This window comes from Manis javanica, chromosome 2 (assembly GCF_040802235.1).
Source record: "Manis javanica isolate MJ-LG chromosome 2, MJ_LKY, whole genome shotgun sequence".
NCBI classification, from domain to species: Eukaryota; Metazoa; Chordata; class Mammalia; order Pholidota; family Manidae; genus Manis; species Manis javanica.
In genome coordinates this window covers 92,899,068-92,917,586 of record NC_133157.1, presented here as the reverse complement: position 1 = coordinate 92,917,586, position 18,519 = coordinate 92,899,068, and positions in this window count along the sequence as shown.

Genomic DNA, 18,519 nt, shown 5'->3' with positions numbered 1-18,519 from the left:
TGAGGGAGCCCTGGGACAGGCCCAGTCCTGGAGCCTCGGGCTGTAGAGGGGCCCTGCCATAGCCTCCCTCCCGCAGACCTTAGGAGTCCTGGCCACAGGGCATGGACCACCTGAATGGTGGCTGCTTTGCGGGGTGCAGACACCCACTGCAGCTGCAGAGGCACATGGGGGTGGACCAGCTCTGAGGTCTGCGTGGGGATATGTTGTGTTGTAGTGTGTGTATGCTGTGGTTCATGTGTGTTGTATGGTATGTACTGTGTGGTGTGTGTGTACAGTGCGGTATATGTAAAGTGTGTGTGGTTTTGTGTGTTGTATAGTGTATGTATTATGTGGTGCTTGTGTTGTGTGTTTGTTTTGTGTAGAGTGTGGTGTGTGCATTGTGTGATGTATGTGTAGCGTGTATGCATGTGGTGTGTGGTGTGTGATACGTGTGTGGTGTGTGTGTTGTATGTGTTGGCATGTGTTATATGTTCTGTATGATGTATGTGATGTGTGGTGAGTGTGTTCTGTGTTGTGTGTGGTGTGTGTAGTGTGTGGTGTATGTGGTGTGTGCTGGGTATTGTATGTGTGGTGTGGTGTGGTGTGTGGTATATGTTGTGTGTTGTGTGTGTGGTGTGCGTTTTGCGGTGTGTGTGGTATGTAGTGTGATGTGTGTGGTATGTGGTGTGTGTGGTGTTGTGTGGTGTGTGGTGTGTGTGGTGTGGTGGTGTGTGTGGTGGTGTGTAGTATGGTGTGTGTGGTGGGTGTTTTGTGGTATATGTGGTGCATGGGGTGTGTGTGTGGCATATGTGTGTGTGTGGCGTGGTGTGGCGTGGTGTGGTGGTGTGTGTGCTGTGGTGTGGTGGTGTGTGTGTTGTGTGTGGTGGTGTGTCTGGTGTGTGTTTTGTGGTGTGTGTGGTGGTGTGTGGTGTGTATGGTGTGTGTGGTGTGGTGTGGTGTGGTGGTATGTGTGTTGTGTGTGTTGTGGGGTGTGGTGGGTGTTGGGGTGTGGTGGTGTGTGTGCTGTGGAGTGTGGTGTGTGTGGTGGTGGTGTGCAGTGTGTGTGGTGTGTATGCTGTAAGTGTTGGGTGTGTTGGGTGTTGGTGTGTCTGGTGTGTGTGGTGGTGTGTGGTGTGGTGTGGTGGCATGTGTGGTGTAGTGTGTGTGGTATGTGGTGTGGTGTGGTGTTGTGTGTGGTGTGTGTGGTGGTGTGTGGTGTGTGTGATGTGCTTTGGATGGTGGTGTGGTGGTGTTGTGTGTGGTGTGTGGTGTTGTGTGTGGTGCAGTGGTGTGTGTGGTGTGTGGTGTGTGTGTGGTGCGTAATGTGAGGTGCAGTGCGTGGTGGTGTGTGTGGTGTAGTGGTGTGTGTGGTGTCGTGTGTGGTGTGTGGTGTGTGTGGTGTGTGGTGGTGTGTGTGGTGTAGTGGTGTGGTGTGCGGTGTGTGTGATGGTGTGTGGTGTGTGTGGTGTGTGTGTGGTGGTATGTTGTACTTTGTGCGGTGTATGTGGTGGTGTGTGTGTTGTGTGTGTGGTGTGGTGGTGTGTGTGGTGTTTGGTGTGTGTGGCATGTAGTGTGGTGTGGGGCGTGTATGGTGTAGTGGTGTGTGTGGTGTGGTGTGTGGTGTGTGTGGTGTGTGGTGGTGTGTGTGGTGTGGTGGTGTGTGTGGTGTGGTGTGTGTGGTGTGCAGTGTGTTTCATGTAGCAGTGCGTGGTGTGAGTGGTCGTGTGTGTGGTGGTGTCTGTGGTGTGTGGTGTGTGTGGTGTGTGTGGTGCGTGCAGTGTGAGTGGTCATGTGTGTGGTGTGTGTGGTGGTGCATAGTGTGAGCAGTGGTGTGTGTGGTGTGCAGTGTGGTGTGCAATGCATGTGGTGGTATGTGGTGTGCAGTATGGTGTGTGTAGCAGTGTGCAGTGTGAGAGGTGGTGTGTGTGGTGTGAGTGGTGGTGTGTGTGGTGTGCAGTGTGGTGTGTAGTGTGGTGTGCATGGTGGTGTGCGGTGTGAGCAGTGGTGTGTGTGATGTGTGTGGTGTGAGTGGTGGTGTGTGTGGTGTGTGTAGTGTGCAGTGTGGTGTGTGCGATGTGTGCAGTGTGAGTGGTGGTGTATGTGGTGTGTGGTGTGGTGTGGTGGTGTGTGTGGTGTGATGTGTTTGGTTTGTGGTGTGTGTGGTGTGTGTGGTGTGGTGTGTTTGGTTTGTGGTATGTGTGGTGGTGTGTGGTGTGTATGGTGTGTGTGGTGTGGTGTGGTGTGGTGTTGTGTGTGTTGTGTGTGTTGTGGTGTGGGGTTTATGTGGGGTGTGGTGGGTGTTGGGGGTGTGGTAGTGTGTGTGGTGTGGAGTGTGGTATGTGTGGTGGTGGTGTGCAGTGTGTGTGGTGTGTATGCTGTATGTGTTGGGTGTGTTGGGTGTTGCTGTGTCTGGTGTGTGTGGTGGTGTGTGGTGTGGTGTGTGTAGTATGTGGTGTGGTGTGGTGTTGTGTGTGGTGTGTGGTGTGTGTGGTGGTGTGTGGTGTGGTTTGGATGGTGGTGTGATGGTGGTGTGTGTGGTGTGTGGTGTGGTTTGGGTGATGGTGTGGTGTGTGTGGTGTAGTGGTGTGTAATGTGGTGTGCAGTGTGTGTGGTGTAGTGGTGTGTGTGTTGTGGTGTGGTGGTGTGTGTGGTGTTTGGTGTGTGTGGCATGTAGTGTGGTGTGTGGTGTGTGTTGTGTGTGGTGGTGTGTGTGGTGTAGTGGTGTGGTGTGCGATATGTGTGATGGTGTGTGGTGGTGTGTTGTGCATTGTGCGGTGGATGTGTTGGTGTGTGTGGTGTGTGTGGTGTGGTTTGGTTTGTGGTGTGTGTGGTGTGTGTGGTGTGCAGTGTGGTGTGGTGGTATATGTAGTGTGCAGTGTGGTGTGTGCGATGTGTGCAGTGTGAGTGGTGGTGTATGTAGTGTGCAGTGTGGTGTGGTGGTATGTGTGGTGTGGTATGTTTGGTTTGTGGTGTGTGTGGTGTGCAGTGTGGTGTGTGGTGTGCAGTGTGCTGTGTGCAGTCTGCGGTGTGTGGCTTGAGCGGTGGTGTGTGATGTGTGCGGCATGAGCGGTGGGGTGTGTGCAGTGTGCAGTGTGGTGTGTGCAGCGTGAGCGGTGGTGTTTGTGGTGTGTGCAGTGTGCAGTGTGGTGGTGTGTGTGGTGTGTGGTGTTTGTGGTGTGCAGTGTGGTGTGTGTGGCATGTGCATTGCAGTCTCTGGCCCATGCCAGTCCCGGCCCACGCACACTTGTGTCATGATACCTCTTGCGGCTCCAGCTGTCCCAATGTGCCGAGCCCTGCACAGCCAGGCACGGTGACAGGCCAGCGGCTCCGTCGCAGCCCCACCTGCAGGATGGCCATGCCGCCGGGGCTGTGCGCACACGCACATGGCTGGGGCCGCGGCTGATGCGGAGGACGGAGGTGGCCTGCAGACCCCCAGGGCATGTCCCTGAAGCTGCACCCAGCTCCTGCCCGGCTCCTGCCCTGGTGAGGGCTTTCCCGGGGCCCCGTTGCCCAATGCCCAGGGGCCTGCTCTCCCGCACTGCCCGCCAAAGAGGTGGTGGCTCCCTGCGGCCCCACACCAGGCCGCCCAGTGAACGCTGCCTCCCCCTGGCTGGGCCCATGGCTTCGCAGTGTCTCTCTCGTGCTCCCAGGCTGGAAACAGGTGGGAACCTGCCAGCCTGCAGGGGCGCCTCTTGTGCCAGAGCTGAGGCAGCCGCCCCCAGCCCCTGTCCATCCACACTGCCCGCTGGTCCCAGCTTCTCCTCTGGGTCTCGCAGGGGCCCTGCAAGATCACAGTGCTGGAGTGGTCTCACGCCTCCTGTAGGGAGGGCAGCCTGCAGCCCAGGCCCACAGAGCCTTGACCCCAGGTTTCCTGCCGTCACAGCCAGTGTGGGGCATGCACACACACGTGGCCACGTGGTGAGCGACAGCCATGGGCGTCAGGGTCCTTGGCACCTGGGGAGAACCGTGCCTCTACTTCCACCCAAGACAGCACCAGTGTCCCAGTGTGGCCTCTGCCCTCCACCAGGTGGCAAAACCCAGACCCACCGGCACAGGCTGTGGTTATCTCCCAATGCGCTGAAGCAGGCACTGTGGTCAGGACCTAGGAGGGCTGTGGCAGTGGGGGAAAGGCAGCATAGTGGAAGCTGTGACTTTCAGCAAAGGTGGGGGGTGAGGGGTGGCCTCATGCAGATGATCCTTGTTCCCATGCTGTTGTGGTGAAAAACGTGCAATAAACAAAACCCAGGAGAGAAGAGAACTACCTGCTTTCTGAGCTCTCATTGCATTTCAGGCACTTTCCACAGGTGGCTTCATTAACTGTCCAAAGCCAGATCTTTTCCCCCAAAACTAACACCGGACTTCTCTCAGAGAAAGATTCCTCCCTGTCCCAAAGGTCCAGGGGCTGTTTAGGGATTGGGACCCATGTCCTGTCCAGGTAGGCGCCCTGCGCCACAACCAGGCGTCAGCAGGTAACTCAGTCCCTGGGCCTGAGCTCACAGCTGGCTTTCATTCAGAGGCCTCAGCAAAGAAAAGGTGTCTTTATGTGAGGTGGGAGCAGTGTGATTTTCCTGTGGTGTGTAGAAAAATGGCAGAAATACTTCAATTCCAAGATTTCTCTGCTGAGCTCAACAATATCTGTGCAACTGCCCCATCCATGGGAAATTTCTCCTGTGCCACCCACAGCATAAAGGAGCTCGTTTGCTGAGCTGGAGCAGTGCTACCTTCAGCACCCGGGCAAGTCAGACCTGCTGGGGCCACAGCCCAGGAAAGGGCAGCTGCCTTCAGACACACTGAACCAACCTGCCCAGACAAACACAACCGCAAATTATTATGCAAGCAATGTAAACTGAGTCAGAACTGTGCACTGACTATTCTCAAAGGGAACACACAAAGCAGAAGTCTTCTTGAACACTGGTGCATGCCAGGCTCGCTCACAAGGATGCCTCCTTTGGCCCCAGGGAGGTAGGCATCCTTAATTCTATTCACAGATGGAGAAACTGTAAAGCTGGTAAATGGCTCTGGCATTGCAGTTCTGGTGAGGGGAGCGAGGGCCTCTGGACAGCTGGGTCCTCCTCCCTTGGCGGCAGGACTGGAGGCTGGTAGCTAGAGGGCAGGACAGGTGAGCCCCCCACACAGGGTGGCCCAGCAGGCTGCACATCTGTCAGTCTTGGAGGCCCAGGGGTCTCTGAGTCAGAAGCCCTCCCCAGGCAGCCTCAGGAGCGACCCCCAAGAGCCAGCCTGATTGTGCTCCTGCTCTGATGATAGCCCTGGACCACTGCCCAGGCCTGAGTGTGCACCGGGCTGGGTGGAGGCAGCCCCACAGGGAGGGATACCCGTCCAGCTAGCCAAGGCCAAGTCCACCATGAGGGAAGATGTCTGGACCCTCCCTGAGCTGCCCCATGGGAGCCCTCCCACTTCCCGGAAATTGTGCAACATGCCAGCCCCTGGAGGATGCCTCCCAGACCTGGTGGTTATGTCTGTGCCACTCAAGCACATGGAATGCACGGGTTCCTGGCTGGGCCACTGCAGACATGCTTCACTGCAAGCTTAATCATGAACACGTCAGAGTCTCAGAAGGCCATGCTTGCATCCACACCGACTCTCCCTAGGAGAATGGCAGATGCCACAATTCCATGTGGACACTGCCCCCATTCAGCCCAGCAGGGTGTCAGGGGTGAGAAGCCCAGCCAGGCTGCTGGGGCCTCCCTGGGGTTCAGAGTCCTGTCTCTGCTTGGGCCTGGGCACCCCTACAGTGAAGGGGGGTGACAAGAGCCACCCCTGGGACTGAAGGCCTGAGAGATGTGTGCAGAGCAGGTGGGGGTCACCACCATCCCCTATCCTCAGTCTTCCAGGAGAGGAAGGGGGTGTTTTGTCTCAAGTTACAGATGCAGGAGAATTTCATGGAGGCCCAAACCCAGGTCTGCTCAGCCGTGGACACCTCCACAGGCTCTTGTGTACAGAAATACATTGGTTTCTGTGTATTGATCTTGTATCCTGCAACCTCACTGAACTTGTTTATTAGTTCGTACAAGACCATACCATCTGCAAATAGATCATTCTGCCTTTTGCTTTTCCATCGGGATGTCTTCTGTTTATTTTCCTTGCCAACTTCTCTGGCTAGATCCTACCTGATGGGGAACAGAAGTGGAATGGACGCCCTTGCTTTGCTGTGACAATGGGGAAGCAGGTGTCTGCAGTGACAGATGAAAGAAGAAAGGTGCCCCTCCCTGAGGGTTGTCCACAGATGCCCTTCATCACTGAGGCTGAGGAAGTCCTTGCAATTCCCAGTGTATTAAGTGTCTTTTATCCTGAAAGGGTGTTGGATTTTGTCAAATGCTTTTGTACCCATTGAGATAATCATGTAGTTTCTGGACTTTATTCTATCGTATGGTGTATTCCAGTACCATGGACTCGATGTTTGTGTTCCGCTAAAATTTATGTATTGAAACCTAACCCCCAAAGTTTTGGTGTTAGGAGGCGGGGCCTTTGGGAGGTGAAGAGGCCCTGAGGGAGCCCTCATGATGGGATCAGAGCCCTTATAAAAGAGACCCCTGAGAACCCCCTGCCCCTCTGCCAGGAGAGGACACAGCAGGAAGACGCCATCTAGGAACCAGGAAGCAGGCCCCCACGAGACACCAAATCTGCCAGCGCAGGTCTTGGACGTTCAGAACCATGAGAAACTTCGAAATATAAGTCACCCAATTCATGGTATTTGTTACAGCAGCCAGAACAGACTGAGATGGACAGTCCTCATTACCTGCAGTCGTTGTGCTCTGTAAAGTCACCTGGAACACTGAATCAGCAAACACAGGGCTGCTGCTCCTGAGAGAAATCAAGGTTAGGATGCCACGAGCCACTGGTCACACTTCTCCTTCAACCGATCGGTGCATAACCTTGGCTTATGTTTGTTTCTGTTCAAAGGCACCTTATTTAATATATATTGTTGATTTACAAACACTGAACTCTCGGCCACCAGCACTGTGACTCATGTCCAAAGGAGGCCACTGAAGGCAGGACTGTCTCCTGCGGCACATCACAGCCCTCTCTGCACTTAGAGACACTAGATGGCACTTCAGCACTATGCTTGGGGCCATCTTAGACAGAAAAATCACCAATAAAAGGCACAAAAGTGGTAAAAAATAAGGCACTAAATGGCCCTTGGAAAGGCGTTTGCAGTCTGAGAGCTGAAACAAGAAGACAACAGCACCTTGTTGCCCTCTGTGGGGATATGAGCCGCAGTGATGCAGATTTCAGCCACACACGTCTGTGAACAGCCATGAAAGTCCCATCCTATCACCTCAAGGAGCTGCATTCTCCCAATGACCCAGATGAGCAGGAGACAGCTTCTCTCTGAGCCCCCGGGGGTCACAGCCCTGTCAACACCTTGGTTTGGGCCCGGGAGACCTGTCGCCAGACCTAAAGAGCTGCACAAGATAAGTCTGTGCTGTTTCAAGCCACAGGGCATGTGGTGATTTGTTACAATGACAATAGAAAACTAACACAGGATTTTTCTTTGAATTAGAGAAACTGACTCAAAAATTCACCTAAAAAAATACCAAAAATTCAAGACCTAAGGCCTATTTGAAAAAGAAGACCAAGGTGGATGTAGTAGGTTGAATTGTGTCCCACGCAATAACGCTCAAGTTCTCACCCCCAGCACCTGTGAATGGGACCTTATTTGGAAATAAGGTCTTGGTAGACATAGTTAAGGGTCTTTGCAGGATGAGATCATCCTGGATTAGGGTGGCCCTAAATCCAATGACTGGTTTCTTTTTAAGAGAAAGGAGACAAACACAGAGACACACATGTGAGGACAGAGGCAAGAGACAAGGGATGCAGCCACAAGCCCAGGGGTGCCTGGAGCCCCCAGGAGCTGGCTGAGGCAGGAAGGACCCCCCACTACTGGAACCTCTAGAGGAAGCGCGGCCCTGCCCCAACTGAACCTCAGATTTCCAACCTCCAGGCTGGGGGAGCACACATTTCTGCTCATCTCACCAAGTTTGTGGAAATCTGCTGCAGCTGCTCTAGGACATGCACATGGTGGGCAATCATGCATCATCGGTAATGAGGCTTGGGCACAGACAGGGGCACACAGACTGGAACACCTGCCACGTATCCCAGTGGAATGAACCTGTGTGGGACAGTGTGCATAGTAAACCTGGGTCAGAACTCAACTCAGTTGTGCCTCTCTATGTCCTTCCTGACCACAGCTGATGTTCTGTCAGGAGTTTAGGAGTGTTACAATTTTGTTTGGGACAAGATTGGTCTGTGATTTGTCTTTCTCACATATACCTGGGCATGTTTTAGCCTCATACAATGAACAGGAAGTGTCTCTTCCTTTTCTGTATGCTGCCAAGTTTGCAGGACATTGAAATTATGTGTTCCCTCCAGTTCTGGTAAAACTGCACTGTGGGAAGATTTTTAATTGCTGATTTTATTTCTTCGTTGGTTATGGGAATATTCAGGATGTTTCTTCTTGAGTCAGTTAAGTAGTTATATTTTTCTAGATATTTGTCTATTTCATGTAGTCTTGCAAATTTACAGGCATAACAATATTTTTAATAGGCTAGCTAATTTTATTTATTTATTAATGTTTGAGGTATTAGTATCTCTTGTACATAGCAAGAAAAAGCAGGAAGGGCCCCTGAGGTACAGGACTATTCATTGAAACATTACTGTTAGCCAGCAAAGTCAGGCATCCACAGTCTGAATGTATTGCGGTATATCCTGCTGTAACGGAATGCAGTTCAACAGTAAGAAAAATGGGCTGAATCTACATGTCAACACAGGAATTGATTAACACGACCTCGAGTGGCCAAAGCAAGTTCCAGAAACTTAAGTTCTGAAGAAAATCACGAAGGGAAACTCAGAGATGAGCTGAGGCTGGGACTTGAAGAACCGGCAGCACAGGCTGCAGGGAAGCCATGTGAAGGTGACTTCCTTTCTTCCACAGTCTCTTTTGACTTGTCACACTGTCTTATATTAGCTATTTAATTTCATTCAAAATAAAGAAAAGTTTTACATTTTAGGTCATTGGCCTGGCGTCCTGGTAATCTCTGTGGTGTGCCTAGCCAGTGCCGTCCAAAGGCGTGCGATCTGTTTTGGAGCTCATTTCTGGTGGGGTGCTGCAAGCTGGCCCCAGAAAGCCTGGAAGGAGGACAGAGGGTCCCCAGCTGGGGGTCAGTGGAGGGAATGCTCCTGGATATGGGGTGTTCTCAGGGGTGCAGGCCCTATGGCCCCCTGGCCTCCCTCCTGCCAGTTGGAGGGGCTTTGAGGAAGGTAGGGCCTCTCTGCTCCCTACAGCCATCACTCTGAGGTGTTTTTAAACCTCAGGTGTGCTCAGACCTGGACACTGCAGCACCTCACTCTCAGACATCCCAGCACGGGCAGGCCTGACCCCAACCCTCCTGCAGCCTCCTGCACCCACACCCAGCCTCCCGGGCCAGCTGGAGCTATCTCTGCTCAGGTAGCTTGTGGCAGGGGAGGCTTGGCAGGGCCTGAGAGCCAGAATGAACCTGTCCCAGGGAAGCAGGAGTGTGGAAAGTGGTCGGATCACTGGGACATTGCACAGGTGCCATTGTTCCAACCTCTCTGACAAAATACAGGTTCAAAGATGGATGAATGAAGGTCACAATGGTGACCTCAGAGTATCCATCCGCCAGGTGGGGGCCCTCCCTTCCAAGTGAGCACGGAGGCCTGATGACTGCACAGTCTCAGCCACTCCAGGGCCTGCACCCACCCACCTGCACCTACCACCCTGGGGGCCCCACAACCCAGTGAACTCATCAATGCCTGCACTCCCCATCCCAAAACCTTGCCCAGGGACTCATTTTCCTCACCTGTAATGTGGCTGATCACACACACCTGACAGGAGCCTCACTGGGGCCCCCACCCTGCACTTCTCCACGCTGCTCCGCCAGCACTCAGGCTTAGGGCCTGCGTAGGGGCAGTTGACTGCTCCCCAGGACCCAGGCCCACCTCCCTGTCTGTGTAATCAGCACAGGTCCCTGGCTGTTCCCCATACCTGGGCTATACGAGTATCTGTGTCCCTCCATGTCCAGCCCTGCAAAACACAGGCCATAAAAGCCCGGTCAAGAAGCCTGGGGTGCACCCTTCCTCACAACGTCATCCCTGAAGACCAAAAAAAGGTCAGGCTGGACTGTGGCCACCTCCTTCCCCAAGGAATCAGTAACTCCTACTGCTCAGAGCTTCCACCACAGGGGAGAGCACAGGGCAGGGCCGTTGTGCATAGACAGGGCCAAGGCCTGGTGCTTGGGCTCCAGAACCAGGCGCATTCCCCAGGTCCTGCTCGCAGGACCACAGAGGCTCAGAGCACTCAGGGTCACACAGCTGGGAGCCAGGGTAATGAGGCAGCTGCCCTGCCCCCCACTAGGCTGAGTGCCTCTTGGAAGGGAAAAAGAAAAGGCCCCCTGTCACAACAGGAAGGCCCATCTCACGGCAGAGGCCTGCAGGATCATAGCCGGGTGCTGAGCGCATCTCCTCTGTCTTGTGGAACCCCACAGCTGCCGGTGAGATGGGTTCCACCATTAAACCCTTTGCAGATGGGGACCCTGGGGCCCAAAACCTTGAGCAGCTTCCCTAGGTCACCCGGCTGGGGGCACTGTGACTTGTAGGGCTGTGGGACTGAGCATAGGTTGAGCTTCTCGGAGCCCTGTGAGCACAGCACATTAGCTGATGGTTGCTGCAGACAAGGTCAGCCTCAGTGAGAAGCCTGAGGCACTAGACCTATCCAGACGGTGTTTTCCAAAGGGATAAATAAACCCTGCAACAGCGACCAGCCTGGGAGACCTGAGCCTTGCCTCCACCATCTCCAAGAGGGGAATCATTGAGAAGCTGCCCCCAGGCATGTGTGATCTGTTGCTTTTCCCCAGGAGCATCTCAGGGAGTAGGCGCCTCTGAACAGTTTAGAAAAGTCCCATCAGAGAGTATTGTATTGAAGGCCAGCATGTGCTTACACCCTGTGAGTGTGATGGGGAGAGAGGGAGCAAAACATGCCACAATCATTTCTGAGTCTCAGAAATAACTCAGTGCTGCATGGAGCCCTGGAGACTCAAGTGGGCACAGATAGGCAGTACCAGCCACCTCTGACATCCCAGACACGCCTGGGGGGTCTGGCCCGAGGCCACAGTGGGTCAGCCTGGAAGGCCAGCAGGCAGAAGGATGTTTACGGATCAGTGCTTAATAAATGCCTTGTACAAGTACAGTATGTCAAACCCCTGGGTCCCTGCTGTCTATTCTATCTATGTCAAACTGATTTATGCTGATGGATGTCAGATAAACTGGTCTCCAGAATGATACCATCTGAAGAAGCAGATGGTGGTCAGTTAATCCTCAAATAACCATGGCCTCCCCGTATTTTAGAGTACATCCCACAATGGTCTGGGAATTACAAATCAAAGCAACAAAATACTATTTCACACCATATGGGCAAAACTTTCAAAGACCAATGCTTGGTGCTGGCAGGATGTAGAGAAATAACACCTTTCCTCCATTGGTGATTGGAGACCCAGGCCCACAACCTTTTTCTGTGTCTGCTTGTGACTAAAAGGCACCGAGGAGCATCTTTATGTAGCCCATTTGAGAGGAAAAAGCAAAGCCACAAATAAACTTAAGAAACCAAATCTTCAGATTTATTGTAAATTAAAATATTTTGTGAGTTGGTTTTTCTTTTTTTCCTTGAAGACAGTTTGTCTTAAACTTCAGTTTATCAGCTCAGATAGTCATGAACCAAGAGTCTGCATTCCAACAGTGCCAATGGGGGCCCCACAACCCACTCTCTACCAAAATACATGGTTCACACAGAGCTCTTAAAATTTTTTTTTAGGATCCATCATTTCTTTTCTCTGTCTTTTCAAGAGAGTTTCTTTATTTGATGTCTCACTGACCTTACTGAAGTATACTTACATGTACACAGTCTACATACATACAGTGTACACCACACACATACATGTGCATACATGCACATAGTACATGAAGTAGTCTTCACATGTTTAACAACACAGACAAACTGAGGAAAAAGACAAGAATGTGAAGTGCTGTAGGTTAAAAATGATCTTATTTGTATAGGTGATGTTTGGCTTGAAATGCAGTTTCTCCAAGAACATGATGACATCCCACTGGTGTCTGAAGCCTGCTGGGACAGAATCCTCCAGCCCCACTGCCTGCTCCTCTCTGAAGGGAGTTTACCTGGATTTGCCCTCACCCACCTACTGTCTCTCCCATGCCAGCTGCACTGGTTGTCAGTCTTGCAGGTGGGCCACCTGGCTTTGGCAGCCAGCCATGGGTAGCCCAGGCCTGGGCATGAGTCCCGGCTTGGCCAGTGAGGTCTGTTTTGAGCTCCCAGGGAGTTTTTTCTTGAATTTCAAAAGAGATAAAGAGGAGTTGTCTCTCAGAATTAATGCAGAAAAATCCATGATGAGCAAAATATCCAAATTTTAAATAGAGCAGGAACCAGAATGAGGGTGAGGTGAGGAAAGAGCAGCATAGCAGGCTGCGGTTCGTCTCAGTCGGCAGGAGCACGGGCAGATGCTGAGTGCTGAGTCCCAGTGAATCTCTGCTAGAGAAATTCTAGGGTGATGCTGATGTTGAGGACCCTGAAACATTTGACAAATCTCAAAAAGAGTAAACCGAAAGAAATCCGTGTCTGGACTTATCCTAATCAATCGTCTGAACATGAAAGACAAAGAAAAATATTGAAAGCATCTAGAGAAAAGCAGTGCATTACCTACAAAGCAGAAAAGATGCAGATGGCAGTATTTCTCACCAGAAATCATGGACACCAGATAAAGTGCCTATATTTCAGATGCTGAAAGAAAATATCTTTTATCCAGAATTTTATAGCTAGTAGAAAATATCCTTCAGGAATGAAGAGGAAACAAAGACGTTCTCCCATGCAGAAAAACTAAGATAATTTATATATAATATACCCATTCTAAAAGAATTATAAAAGAAACATCTTCCAACAGAAGGGATGTGATAGCAGAAAGAAACTGGGAGAATCGGAGGTGATGGAAGAGCAACAGAAATGGGCAAATATAACAGACTAATCTCCCACTGAGTTCCTTAAAACTAATGATTTTTAAAAGAACATTGTCTGCTGGGTTTTTTTTTTTTGGTATCACTAATCTACAATTACATGAGCAACATTATGGTTACTACACTCCCCCCATCATCAAGTCCCCCCCACATACCTCATTACAGTCACTGTCCATCAGCATAGTAAGATGCTACAGAGTCACTACTTGTCTTCTCTGTGCTATACTGCCTTCTCCATACCCCCCTGCTACATTATATGTGCTAATCATAATGCTCTTTATTCCCCTTCTCCCTCCCTTCCCACCCATCCTCCCCAGTCCCTTTCCCTTTGGCAACTGTTAGTCCATTCTTCGCTTCTGTGAGTCTCCTGCTGTTTTGCTCTTTCCATTTTTTTTCTTTGTTCTTATACTCCACATATGAGTGAAATCATTTGGTACTTGTCTTTCTCCGCCTGGCTTATTTCACTGAGCATAATACCCTCTAGCTCCATCAATGTTGTTGGAAATGGTAGGATCTGTTTTCTTCTTATGGATGAATAATATTTCATTGTGTGTATGTACCACATCTTCTTTATCCATTCATCTACTGATGGACACTTGGGTTGCTTCCATATCTTGGCTATTGTAAATAGTGCTGCGATAAACATAGGGGTACATCTGTCTTTTTCAAACTGGGCTGCTGCATTCTTAGGATAAATTTCTAGGAGTGGAATTCCTGAGTCAAATGGTATTTCTATTTTCAGTTTTGTGAGGAACATCCATACTGCTTTCCACAATGATTGAACTAATTCACATTCCCACCAGCAGTGTAGGAGGGTTCCCCTTTCTCCACATACTTGCCAACATTTGTTGTTGTTTCTCTATTGGATGGTGGCCATCCTAACTGGTGTAAGGTGATATCTCATTGTGGTTTTAATTTGCATTTCTCTGGTGATTAGTGATGTGAAGTATCTTTTCATGTGTCTGTTGGCCATCTCAATTTCTTCTTTGGAGAAGTGTCTGTTCAGATCCTCTGCCCATTTTTTAATTGAATTATTTGCTTTTTGTTTCTTGAGGTGCATAGCTCTTTATATATTTTGGATATCAAGCCTTTATCGGACATGTCATTTATGAATATGTTCTCCCATACTGTAGGATTCCTTTTTGTTCTATTGATGCTGTCCTTTGCTGTACAGAAGCTTTTCAGCTCGATATAGTCCCACATGTTCATTTTTGCTTTTGTTTCCCTTGCCCAGGGAGATATGTTAATTAAGAAGTCACTCATATTTAAGTCCAAGAGATTTTTGCCTATGTTTTTTTCTAAGAGTTTTATGGTTTCATGACTTAAATTCAGGTCTTTGATCCATTTTGAATTTACTTTTGTGTATGGGGTTAGACAATAATCCAATTTCATTCTCTTACATGTAGCTGTCCAGTTTTGCCAACACCAGCTGTTGAAGAGGCTGATATTTCCCCATTGTATGTCCATAGCTTCTTTATCGTATATTAATTGACCATATATGTTTGGGTTAATATCTGGACTCTCTATCCTGTTCCACTAGTCTGTGGTTCTGTTTTTGTGCCAGTACCAAACTGTCTTGATTACTATGGCTTTGTAGTAGAGCTTGAAATTGGGGAGTGAGATCCCCCTCACTTTATTCTTCCTTCTCAGGATTGCTTTGGCTATTTGGGGTCTTTGGTGGTTCCATATGAATTTTAGAACTATTTGTTCCAGTTCGTTGAAGAATGCTGTTGGTATTTTGATAGGGATTGCACTTAATTTGTAGATTGCTTAGGGCAGGATGGCCATTTTGACAATATTGATTCTTCCTAGCCAAGAGCATGGGATGAGTTTCCATTTGTCAGTGTCTTCTTTAATTTCTCTTAAGAGTGTCTTGTAGTTTCCAGGGTTTAGGTATTTCACTTCCTTGGTTAGGTTTATTCCTAGATATTTTACTATATATGGCCTTTATTATGTTGACATACTTGCCATCTATACCCATATTGTTGAGAGTTTTTATCATGAATGGATGTTGAATTTTGTCGAATGCTTTTTCAGTGTCTATGGAAATGATCATGTGGTTTTTGTCCTTCTTTCTGTTTATGTGGTGAATGATGTTGATGGATTTTCGAATGTTGTACCATCCTTGCATCCCTGGGATGAATCCCACTTGGTCATGGTGTATGATCCTCTTGATACATTTTTGAATTCGGTTTGCTAATATTTTGTTGAGTATGTTTGCATCTATGTTCATCAGGGATATTGGTTTGTAATTTTCTATTTTGTGGTGTCTTTGCCTGGTTTTTGTATTAGAGTGATGCTGGCTACATAGAATGAGTTTGGGAGTATTCCCTCCTCTTCTATTTTTGGAAAAGGTTAAGAAGAATGAATATTATGTCTTATCTATATGTCTGATAAAATTCCACAGTAAATCCATCTGGCCCAGTGGTTCTGCTCTTGGGTAGTTTTTTGATTACCAATTCAATTTTATTGCTGGTAATTGGTCTGTTTAGATTTTCTGTTTCTTCCTGGGTCAGTCTTGGAAGGTTGTATTTTTCTAGGAAGTTGTCCATTTCTTCTAGGTTTTCCAGCTTGTTAGCATATAGGTTTTCATAGTATTCTCTAATGATTCTTTGTATTTCTGTGGGGTCTGTCATGATATTTCCTTTCTCATTTCTGATTTTGTTGATGTGTGTAGATTTTCTTTTTCTCTTAGTAAGTCTGGCTAGTGGTTTATCTATTTTGTTTATTTTCTCAAAGAAACAGCTCTTGGTTTCATTCTTTTTTTCTATTGTTTTATTCTTCTCCATTTTATTTATTTCTTCTCTGATCTTTATTATGTCCCTCCATCTGCTGACTTTGGGCCTCATTTATTCTTATTTTTCCAGTTTCAATAATTGTGACTTTAGACTATTCATTTGGAATTGTTCTTCCTTCTCTAAATAGGCCTGGATTACTATATACTTTCCTCTTACAACTGCCTTCGCTGTGTCCCACAGAAGTTGGTGCTTTGTGTTGTTTTTGTCATTTGTCTCCATATATTGCTTGATCTCTATTTTAATTTGGTCATTGATCCATTGATTATTTAGGAGCATGTTGTTAAGCCTCCATGTGTTTGTGAGCCTTTTTGTTTTCTTTGTACAATTTCTTTCTTTTTTTTCTGTATTGATTTTTTAAAAATTATTTTGTTATCATTAATCTACAATTACATGAAGAACATTATGTTTACTAGACTCTCCCCTACCCCAAGTCCCCCCCACCACAAACCCCATTACAGTCACTGTCCATCAGCATAGTAAGATATTGTAGAATCACTACTTGTATTCTCTGTGTTGCACAGATCCTCCCCTTTCACCCACCCCACACATTATACATGCTAATCATAATACCCCCTTTCTTCTTCCCCACCCTTATCCCTCCCTACCATCCCATTCTCCACAGTCTCTTTTCCTTTGGTAAATGTTAGTCCTTTCTTGGTTTCTGTGATTCTGCTGCTGTTTTATTCCTTCAGTTTTTCCTTTGTTCTTATACTCCACAGATGAGTGAAATAATTTGGTATTTGTCTTTCTCCACTTGGCTTATTTCACTGAGCATAACAGCCTCTAGCTCCATCCATGCTGTTGCAAATTGTAGGATTTATTTTCTTCTTATGGCTTAAGAATATTCCATTGTGTGTATGTACCACCTCTTCTTTATCCATTCATCTACTGATGGACTCTTAGGTTGCTTCCATTTCTTGGCTATTGTAAACAGTGCTGCAATAAACATAGGGGTGCATCTGTCTTTCTCAAACTGGGCTGCTGTATTCTTAGGGTAAATTCCTGGAAGTGGAATTCCTGGGTCAAATGGTATTTCTATTTTGATCTCTTTGAGGAACCTCCATATTGCTTTCCATAATGGTTGAACTAATTCACATTCCCACCAGCAGTGTAGAAGGGTTACCCTTTCTCCATAACCTCGGCAACATTTGTTGTTGTTTGTCTATTGGATGGTGGCCATCCTTACTGGTGTGAGGCGATATCTCATTGTGGTTTTAATTTGCATTTCTCTGATAATTAGCGATGTGGAGCATCTTTTCATGTGTCTGTTGGCCATCTGAATTTCTTCTTTAGAGAACTGTCCGTTCAGTTCCTCTACCCATTTTTTAATTGAATTATTTGTTTTTTGTTTGTTGAGGTGGGTGAGCTCTTTATATATTTTGGATGTCGAGACTTTATCAGATCTGTCATTTAGGAATATATTCTCCCATACTGTAGGGCACCTTTTTGTTCTATTGATGGTGTCCTTTGCTGTACAGAAGCTTTTCAGGTTGATATAGTCCTGCTTGTTCATTTTTGCTTTTGTTTTCCTTGCCTGGGGAGATATGTTCGTGAAGAAGTTGTTAATGTTTATGTCCAAGAGATTTTTGCCTATGTTTTTTCCTAAGAGTTTTATGGTTTCATGACTTACATTCAGGTCTTTGATCCATTTTGAATTTACTTTTGTGTATGGGGTTAGACAGTGATCCAGTTTCATTCTCTTGCATGTAGCTGTCCAGTTTTGCCAGCACCATCCGTTGAAGAGACTGTCATTTCCCCATTGTATGTCCATGGCTCCTTTATCGAATATTAAGTGACCATATATGTTTGGGTTAATGTCTGGAGTCTCTAATCTGTTCCACTGGCCTGTGGCTCTGTTCTTGTGCCAGTACCAGCTTGTCTTAATTACTATGGCTTTGTAGTAGAGCTTGAAGTTGGAGAGTGAGATCCCCCCCCACTTTATTCTTCCTTCTCAGGATTGCTTTGGCTGTTTGGGGTCTTTGGTGTTTCTATATGAATTTTTGAACTATTTGTTCCAGTTCATTGAAGAATGTTGATAGGAATTGCATCAAATCTGTATATTGCTTTCAGCAGGATGGCCATTTTGATGATATTAATTTTTCCTAGCCAAGAGCATGGGATGAGTTTCCATTTTTTAGTGTCCTCTTTGATTTCTCTTAAGAGTGTCTTATAGTTTTCAGGTTATAGGTCTTTTACTTCTTTGGTTAGGTTTATTCCTAGGTATTTTATTCTTTTTGATGCAATTGTGAATGGAATTGTTTTCCTGATTTCTCTTTCTATTGGTTCATTGTTAGTGTATAGGAAAGCCATAGATTTCTGTGTGTTAATTTTGTATCCTGCAACTTTGCTGTATTCCAATATCAGTTCTAGTAGTTTTGGGGTGGAGTCTTTAGGGTTTTTTATGTATCATGTCATCTGCAAATAGTGACAGTTTAACTTCTTTTTTAGCAATCTGGATACCTTTTATTTCTTTGTTTTGTCTAATTGCTTTGGCTAGGACCTCCAGTACTATGTTGAATAACAGTGGGGAGAGTGGGCATCCCTGTCTTGTTCCTGATCACAGAGGAAAAGCTTTCAGCTTCTCGCTGTTCAGTATGATGTTGGCTGTGGGTTTATCATATATGGCTTTTATTATGTTGAGGTACTTGCCCTCTATACCCTTTTTGCTGAGAGTTTTTATCATGAG